Source organism: Heterocephalus glaber, unplaced genomic scaffold, assembly GCF_053883595.1.
Source record: "Heterocephalus glaber isolate CG9 unplaced genomic scaffold, H.glaber_assembly_v1.0 deba00000943, whole genome shotgun sequence".
Taxonomy (NCBI): Eukaryota; Metazoa; Chordata; class Mammalia; order Rodentia; family Bathyergidae; genus Heterocephalus; species Heterocephalus glaber.
The window spans coordinates 10,720,870-10,730,946 of record NW_028258175.1 but is presented as its reverse complement, the minus strand read 5'-3'; positions in this window follow the sequence as shown (position 1 = coordinate 10,730,946).

The window sequence follows — 10,077 nt, the reverse complement described above, 5'->3', positions numbered from 1 at the left end:
AGTCTTAATTTTGACAACAAAAATCTTTAATTTGGGGGCTTAGATACTGAGGAGTAGGTACATACCAAGAAGTGTCTTTCTTGTGTTCTTTTTTTTTTTTTGGTACTGGGGATCGAACTCAGGACCTTGTGCTTTCGAGGCAGCCTGCAGCACCACTGAGCTAAATCTCCAGCCCAAGAAGGGTCTTTCTTTATAAAACAAGGCTGTCAGATATTTTCCCAGAGTACTTATTGTAATTTATAATGTCACCAGCAGCCTGTATGCACTGCAGTTCCCTTCCTGGCACCGCTAGTGCTGTGAGTCTTCAGTGTCACCATTCTGTGTCACCATTCTTTGTGAAGTCCCTGATCAGTTCTGTTGTCCATATTTTATCAGGCTGTCTGTCTCCCAACGGAGACAGTTGTAGAAGGTTATTACATATTCTGGACATGGGTCCTTATTTTGCAAATATTTAGTCAAATTTACGGCCCGGTTTATTTTCTTAACAGCACCCTTACTGGGCAGAAATTTTTTTTAACTTTGATGAAGTCTAATCAATTTTTCCTTTCTGTGTCCTAAGAAACCCCAAAATGGTAGCCATTCTTCCACATTTTCTCTAGAAGCTTTCTAGTTTGAGCATTTAGGTGTAACTCTGTGATTAATGTGAATTGCCTTTTCTGTGTATTGTCTGAGTCTGGGGCCAAGGTTCCTTCATTCTGAAAGAATGTGCAGTTATTTCAGCGCCAGTCCTGGAGACTCTTATTAAATTGCTTTGGTGCTTAAGTAAAAATCTAGCCGGAGTTGGTGGTGCACACCTGTACTCTCAGCACTCTGGGAGCCTGAAGGAGGAGGATCGCAAGTTCGATACCAAAGTGGGCAACTCGGTGACATAGCAAGACCCTGTCTCAGAATAAAAAATTAAAATGGCTGGGCATGCAGCTCAATTTGAAGGTCTTGGCTTTAATCCCCAGTACCACACACACACACACACACACACAGTGTTTCCCTAATAAGTGTGGTTTTCAAGTGTGCATTTTAAATGCATGTTGTTATTTCTGAATAGCAGCAAGGAGGGCCTGGTCGCTCTGTGCACGCAGTTCCCGCATGGCCAGTTTTGCAGCACTTGCCTTGACCTTCAAGAGCCAAATGAAGCACTTAGTGGCCGCTGCAGCCAGGCCAAGCCACCTTTCCTGACCTGGGAAGCCACTGAATATTAAAAATAGTTCAGTCTTTTGGGGTAATTTTTTAATCTCATAACTTACGTAACTTCACCTGAAATTTTTTTTTTTTAATTCCTAGTGATTCATGGAGTAAATCATTGCATTTGTCCAGGAGGGGAAATAGAATACCTGAAGGCAATTCGTGTTTCTGCTGGTTGGGAGCCACCCTCTCCTCCAGGTCATCTGGTGCCTGCTAACAGCAGTTTGGTTTGTCTTAACCACTTACCTGCTTCTTTCTTTTTCTGGTCATGCCATGAACTTGAACTTCAGCATGTTCTTGATGCTAGCTGGGCCTGGAAAAAATGGTACAGGTTCACCGACTGACAGGGTTTGTCTGTCTGTCTGTCTGTCTGTCTGTCTGTCTGTCTGTTGTGGTACTGAGAATTGACCCCAGGGCCTACACCTCCAGTCTTTTTTTTTTTTTGCTTTTTGAGACAGGGTCTTACCAAGTTACCAAGTTACCAAATTGTCCAAACTGGGCTCAAACTTTTGATCATCTTGCGTCAGCCTCCCAAAGTGCTAGTTTTACAGGCATGAACCTAACCAAGGGGGCCTTTGTAAAGTGGACATGTTTCAGACATCTGGGGGGTTGGGGGGGTTACTAGGATCAAACCCAGGGGTGCTCTACCGTTGAGCTGCACCCCCAGCTGTTTGGTGGTTATTTAAGACAGGGTCACTAAGTTGCTCAGGCTGGCTTCAAATTTGCCACCCTCCTTGGCTGGACTGCTGAGTATCTGGAATTACAGGTGTGCACTACCACGCTTGGCTAGACTGTTCTTCTCAAAAAAGGGTAACAAAAGAAGCCCTTTATCATTGGGGGGATCTGTGTTTCATAAGAGGAGTGGATCATCCTCATGCTGATCTTTGTAAAAGAACACAGGGAAAGACAAGAGCAGAAAGCCTGAAGCCCTGGCGCCCTGCCTGGCCGTGCAAGCCTGGACTTGGGCAGAGCCTTGAGGGGAAGGTGGAGACCCTGCAAGCACCACACCAGGCCCGGGCTGCTTTTCCATGGGGAGATCTTGCCAGGGTTCACACCAGCCTGAGAACCAGTCACCATCCCTTGAGTGCCTCTTCCTGCAGGAGGGGAGATCGGGCAGGGATCTTCCACCTCACAGCCCCTGCAGGTCTTCCAAGGCTGGACGATGGAATCTCTGTTGCTGACAGCCTTCTGAAGCTAGGCTGCCAGTGACACTATGACTGATGTGGCTCCCTGCCTGTTTCGTGGGCCTTTTGGGGTGGGGATATCTTCACTGAGCGGCACCATGGTCCAGTTTGCATAGCCACTTGTGGCTCTTTACCCAGGATCTGGGAACTTAGAGTGGTTCTTTTCACTCAGGAAGGACTCCTACTGGACAGATTGTTCTTCTCTTGTTGCATGAGGTAAAGCTGCACAGCATCTCTGAGCACAGTGCTCACAGATTACCTTATCCATAATGGTGACTTAAGGCTGAGGCATTTGCCCTGCTTTTGGAGTCTGGGGCTAAATGGGAAAAAGCGGAGAGTCTGGTATGTGTTTCTGCTGTCTTTACAAGCTTCTCCGGTTCTCCATCACCGGGGAGATTTTATCTGCCTGAATATGTGTGAGTCAGCAAGTCCTCGGGTCCTGGTTGGATGGCACAGTGGGTGCGCCTCACACAGCCTCAGAGCCTGCTTTGTCTCCCGTTTCCATTTGCTCACTCCCATGTGGACTCGGCCAGTGGCATCCTGAGTTTCCACTAATAACAGAGGCTGAGAAGCCGCATATTAGAGGCAGTGCTGGACTCTGCGATTGCCCGGAGGTGGGCCCCGGGGACTCTGCCCCGCTGGGCCTCGTCTCCTCCTGTGCCCCCCACCCGCTGACAGGAGGGAACAGGAGACGCCCACAGGTACTGCACCCTCTCCCCCGTTGTCTTTCCCCAGATGCTAGCATTTCCTTCAGAGGGACGCGTTCAGGTCCTCCTTGAAAACATGTGTCCCTGCTTTCTAGCCCTTTCCATTATAAAACAAACTACTTCTGGGGTGTAACCCTTGCTTTCCAAAAGTAAGTTTTCTTACTGTGTTTTTCCTGTGATGCTAATAGCAAACGTGAACTCTAGTCTAAGCACTTCACTTTCGTTTTTCTTTGCAGTGCTGGAGATCAAACCCAGGCCCTCACACATGCTAGGCAAGTGCTCTCCCACTGAGCTGCACCCCAGGCAAGCTTTACTTTGCAGTTTCTGAAGCATAGGTACTTTCACTCCCATCTGAAGATAAAACTGAACCTCAAGCAGGTCCAGTAAGTTGCACAGAGGCCAAGGTCAGTGGCAAAGCTGGAATTCCAACACCAGCGTGACTACAGGCCCAGGTGCCTGACTGTGATTACCTCCTGCCACCCTCCCCTTCTCAATGCCGTGAGTGACCATAAAGCCTGGGCTGGTTCCTCAGGGCTAGCTTTCCGGAAGGGAGATTACAGTATCAGGGAGCAGAAACATTTTAAAGGCTCTTGACATATATTGCCAAGTTGCATTCTAATTTAGGCCCCTGCCAGAGGACTACAAATCCTGAGTTGCAGTCTCCAAAACGCCCACCTCATGAGCAGCTAATCAGTTCAATTATAGCAGGGACATCTAGCGTTTTCCAGCACAGCAGGATAACTGTAGCTCACATTGGTTTATTATGTAGTGTATGAAGAACTAGAAGAGAGTTCCCAGGCTACACAAAGAAAAGAGGGCCGGAAATGCTAATTACTCTGATTTAATCCCTGTATACATTATATACACACATCAAACTATCACACTGTTCCCCATAAACATGTACAATTAAAATCAGTTTAAAATTTTAGACAGAGTTGCACGGAAGGCAGCAGAGGGCCAAAGCAAGACCTCCACCTGCAGGAAGAGCAGACACAGGGTCTTGATCTCATCTTTGAAGCTCTTTATTCTCAAAGTGTGGTCCATCCCAGCACCATCAGCTCAGCTGTGGACTAGCAGGCAGTGCACATTCTTGAGCCTGCTCCAGTGCTGTGAAGTCAGAAACTACAGGGCTGGGGCCCAATAGTCTGGAAACATGGCCCCTGGGGGATCCTGGCTTTGGAGCCACTGATGTAGGGAAATGGACCACACTTGGCTATGGCCAAATCTGTGAGGGCTGGGAGCTCATCCAAAGGAAATGTCATTTCCATTTCTTATTCGCGTTAAGAGTCTGCACTTCTGAAATTGATCATGCCCCAAGTTTGGATAGTGTGGCCCCTGTGGAAAATGTCACTGCCATGTTAAGAGTCTACTCTTGCAAATACTTGTCATTCATACCGGGAGGTTTCTTATGTGCTGGGCCCGTTATTATCCATTTTGTATCCTGGAGATGGGAAGCAAAAGCTTAGAGCAGCTTAGAAACACCCTGAGGTCACACAGCCCATGTGGCAGAACTGAAATGTGAGTCCCGCCTGTGTGCCAGCGCTTCGGCTCCCAGCAGCCACAGTGCCTGAGAAGAGTCAGTTCACGTATGGCATGGGAGAGCCTTGTGAATGATTGGCTGTGTTGCTCTGGAATCTTCCAAAGCTCTGAGCGCCTCCAGAAGTGGCTTCTCCCTGCATTTCCTGTCTTTGGACCCTGTTCCAAAGCCAGTCTCAACCACATGTGACTTTTGCCGGTTGGCATTCCCTAGCAAGCTAGTGACATGGTCTTTCACTTTCCATCCACCTGTTTTCATTCAGCTCTGAGGAATTGTTTCTGGAACATTCAGACTCCAGGCATCCCTTGTAGGTGTCTCACTTGTACATCACCTTGCTCATGTCATTTAGTGTGATGAATTCTCACATCCTCTCTTGAATGCCAGATGGGGCCAGGGGCACTTGGAAGGGGGCAGAGTACAGGGGAGAGGGACACTGCTGGGGGTTCTGGTGTTTTGCCTGTTTTGCTTCTCCCTTGAGGATCTAGACTGGCGCTGTGGCTCCCCTGGGACCAGGCTCAGCTCCCTGGGGTGGTGGAGGGGGTACCAGGGCCAGAGCCGAAGGGGAAGGTGAGGTGCAGCCACCTGGAAGGGACCCACGGAGAGCCTCAGGAGGTGCCGGAAACAACAGTGAAACAGAAGAGACTCCAAATACTTCTTTTTGGGGACAGGGAGGGAAGCCGAGTGAAATGTGAAGAGGTGTCTGAAAGCCCAGAGGAAACCGGCAGGCCCTTCCAGAAGTTCTATTTGCGGTAAGAAACCTTGGCATGGGGCAGCCGGCTCCACTGCAAAAATAGACCAATGTGCCGAGAAACAGCTTCATTTGGGAAATAAATGTCCTCCGTGGGGAAGTGAGGTTCAGCTGAGACTCTAGAAGGTTCTGCCCTTCTCCTCTGCTTCCTTCTGAACCCCAGAACCAAAAAGAGTGAGGGAAACCAGAAAAACATTTTAACATAGCCATGACTTTGCTGTCAAAAATGGGGCCAGTGTGGTTCTGCTGCCTGTCTCGAAAGCACAAGGTCCCAAGTTCAATCCCTGGTACCAAAAAAAAAAAAAAAATACACCGAGAAAACAAAAAACAAACAAAATTTGGGCCGGGGATTTAGCTCAGTGTTTTCGCTGCCTGCTGCGCAAGCGCAAAGACCCGAGTTCGATCCTGGGTACCAAAAAAAAAAAAAAATGGGGCCAGTGAGGGCACAGGACAAAAGGAACATTTCAGATCAGGGTCTGGACACCAGCTGGGGTCCCAGCCCCTCCAAGGAGCTGACGTGTGGGATTGAGGACCAGCTCCCCCTTCCTTTTGTGTGCCTCCTTTACTTCCTCACAGGTGAGCAGAGGAAGGTTAGGGCTAGACAGAAGACAGTTACCTGACTAATGGGCATCAAAGACAGATGCTCCTTTAAAACACCTGGTTGACAGGCTGATGGGGAGGGCGTGTGACACAGCCCTGAAAGGAGATTCTGGAACATGACACCATCGCTTCTGCATATTAAGGAAGCTCACATGGCTCTTTTCTGTGGCAGACTTGGACTTCTTAGCAGGGCCCCGGTCTCTGCAGCAGCGAGAGAACAGCTATAACCAGCTGTAGACACGGATCCACTCCATAGCATCACGGTGGGGCCAACTGGCAGTTTGCAGGGTGGTCATTGAATAACCCTCCACATCTTCCTGACCTGGTCTCCCCGCCACCAGAAGTTCACTGTGATTAGACATCAGTGTCATCAAGTTCTTTAGAAAGGGCATTTTATGTTATGGCCTGAGCACTTTTGTGAAAAAAAGTCATCAGGAGGGAGTATGAAGAGAAGATGGTGAACAGGTACAGGGTGGCAGCTAGGGAGGAGGAATGACTTCCAGTGTTCCATCACAGTCACAGTAGGGTAAATACAATTGACAACAACTAACTATATATTTCAGAATAGCTACTAGAAAGGATTTTGAAGGTTCTCAACACATATGATAAATGTTTGAGGTGATCGATGTGTCAGTTACCCACTCTGATCATTACATGAAGTATATGTGTTAAAATGTCACACTGAACCTCATGAATATGTATAACTTGTGTTAATTAAAAATAAATACATGTATATATTTTTTAATCATAGGGAGCTTATACCTAGTGTCTCTCAGCCAGAACCAGGAGCTGTCAAGCAGACCAGGAGCACTTGCCCTCTGCCTGCAGAAGATGAGGGGGGCCTGTATATCCACCTCTCTGTCCTCCTAGTGGCCAATGACTGCCCGCATCTGGCTGTGGCTTTGCATTTAGCTGCCACTCGGCCTGCTGGGTTGAAAGACCAAATGTCATCTGGCATTACCAGCCTGGCTTGCCAGCAGTGCTTCCATTTTCCAAATATGGCAGGGCAGCCCTCGGAGGGCTTAGGCAAGGATCAGAGAGGGACCTCCCGCCCCATGGGGAAAGAGCCTCACACTGTTAGATGCATCCTGGAGGGAGAACGAATGGCAGGACCTGTCCCAGGACCTTCAGTAACTGGTGGCTGAGACCCCCACCCTAAGAAAAGTGGGCAGGGAAGTGAGGGGAGTGTCTCAGGAAGACTCGCGGGCTGGGGTACAGAGGGAGGGGAAGGACCTCCATCCAGATGCAGAAGTGGCCATGCATTGAGGTCCATCTGCAGCCTGGACGTGATAGGAGAATGGGTTTCACAAATGCGCATAGGAAACCCTTCACCCATATATGTGCCATGTTGCCCTGAACAGGAAAAGGTGGTTTTCCATTTCTTTGAGCTGAACTCCTTCAGTGATGTGATTCAACTACAGCCAGCCATTCACGCCACCCCAGCCTCCTAGCTGTGGGAAGTGGGCATGTGACCTGGGACCAGCCAATCAGAATGCTCCCTTGCTATAAGGAGGGGTCACATGATTCAGATAGGCCAATCTTTCCCTTCCTTGCCCAGTGGAGAATTATGAATGCTGGAAGTGGTATAGAATCAGGTTTTTAGTCCACACAGCCCATTTGCCATAGGAGAAAAGGAGGACAACTCAATTTGAGGGCAGTGAGCCCCAGGTGGCACAGATTTTGGGCAGCATTATTTGCCAAAAGGAAAGTTATATTGTAACAATTTACACCATTTTAACATAGCAAAGAAGATTTGAGTACATTGAAATACAGTTTTTTTCTCTATACGTTATTTTAATTTTCTATTTAAATAGGTTAACATATTCAGATATGTTGGAGGGCTGCAAATTGAAAGACCACCCTTAGTGGCATGAGTTGTAGCTAAGGCATTGTTTGAGGGGCACGTGGATGGCAGCCACATGTGGGTCCACATATACCCAGTGCTAGTTCCACCAGCCTTTCCAGTTACATGGAGTAGCGGGGATTATAGGTGTGCACCACTTCACCTGGCCACACTTCTCTTTGCTTTGTACTAGTTTACAGTTACTATGAGATGTGATCAGAAAATATGGTGATTGTTAAAATTTTTTAAAATACTACAGTAAAAGACACAATGACATTAATTCCCCTCAAAAGCGTTGCTGGGTGTGGTGGCGCACACTTGTAACCCCAGCGCTCCAGAGGCTGAGACAGGAGGATCGCTGGAAGGTTGAGGCCAGCCTCAGCTACAAAGTGAGTTCAAGGCCAGCCTGAAATACATAGTGAGACCCTGTCTCAAAAATAAAAGAAGAAAACATTGTTTCCTCTTAGTTGGAGTTCTGTGTCTGACACTTGCCACCATAAGAGCCAAGACTAATACAGGGAATATTTGGATAAAGGAAGGATAATGCAGAATGTGAAAAGAGTTTACTAGTGTGTTCAAGACTAAAAGTCAGAGGCACTGATACAAGGGCTGATCAAAATATATGGTTAATGTTTAAATTAGAAACCGTAGGGCCAGGGATTTAGCTCACTGGTTCCACTGCCTGCCTTGCAAGCACAAAGTCCCAAGTTCGATCCCCAGTACCAAAAGAAAAGAAAAGAAACTGTATTACAGGTAAAGACATATTGCCATTAATCCCCCCCAAAATACTCTTGCTTCAAACACACTCACCCTATCATTCTTGCCACTTCCTGAAGCAGTTGTGGAAGTCCTCTTTCATGAGTGTCTTTATAAGTTGTGATTAAAAAAAGTTCAGTGAATGCTGCTGCTGAGTGCCATCCAACAGAAGTGCAGGCTTGTAAAAACATCATGATATGTCCTCATCCACCTTATTCACCGGATCTGACACCGTGTGACTTCTGGCTGGTTCCAAAGTCAAAACAACCATGAAAGGTCAACATTTTGAATCGACTCAGGACATCGAGGCAGCCACAACAATGCAAATGAAGGCATGAAAAGCCTTTCAGAACTGCTTCAGAAAGTAGCAACAACAATGAGATAAGTATGTTTGAAAGTGAGGGAGATTAATACCAATGATTCTTTTATTTAAAAAAAAAAAAAATCTAAACATTCACCATATTTTATGATCATACCGCATAGTAACTGTAAACTTGTACAAACTGGCAAAAAGAAGTGATGCACACCTGTAATCCCAGCTACTTGTGAGACTGAGGCAGGAGGATCACAAGCTTGAGGCTGTCCTGGGAAACTTGGTGAGACCCTGCCTCAAAATAAAAAGGCTGGGGATGAAGCATAGTGGTAGAACACTTACCTGGCAGGCCTGAGGACCTGGGTTCCATGCTCAGTACAACAAAAATAAATGAATAAAAATAAAAAACAACAAAAATTGGGCCGGGGATTTAGCTCAGTGGTTCCACTGCCTGCCTCGCAGGTTCAAGGTCCCAAGTTCAATCCCCGGTATCAGAAGAAAAAAAAAATTTAAAAACAGGGAAATACAAGGTAAGCTTCATAAAGTCTTTTCAGATCCCTGAGAAGTGGCAGGTTCAGGGGTTGGTAACCAGTTAAAAGAAGGTACTGCTATGGGTCAGGGTGAGAGAATGGGAGGTGAGGCACTGCCTCACCCTGGAACAGGTGTACAGGAGTTGGTAGGTCCCGCGGCTGGCACTGGCGTTCCCAGGTGAGGGGATGCCCCATCTCAGCCAGAGCTTCCCCTGCTACTCTGTGAAACTGATTAGGATCTCGGGGGGGAGGTGGCCTTGTGCCTTGGGGCTTTCTGCCTGCCAGTCCCCCCTTTAAGAGTACATCACTTATGCCCTGCCCAGGACAACACTGCCGCCTTCCAACACCATCCCAGTGTTCTCCCAGACCATCTGTTATTCAGAGTTTTTGCTCTTTCATGCCAGCCTTCCCTATCACTTACTTTGAAATTGGGACTGTTTCCCAAACCAATAATTTCCTGATCCACAATGTTCCTTGCTGAGTGTCCCCACAGGAGAAGCTGAAAGCACGATGGATAAAATTACTGATCTTTGCTTCCTGCCCTGGTAAAGGGATTGTTTTGCCAGGCTGCTATCGCATACCACCTCTGTCTGCTGCCTCAATTTGCTTGGTGAAAATTGTCTGAATGATGGAGCAGGAGTTCCAGATGACCCCCCTCACCCCCACTGGCACAAGATCTC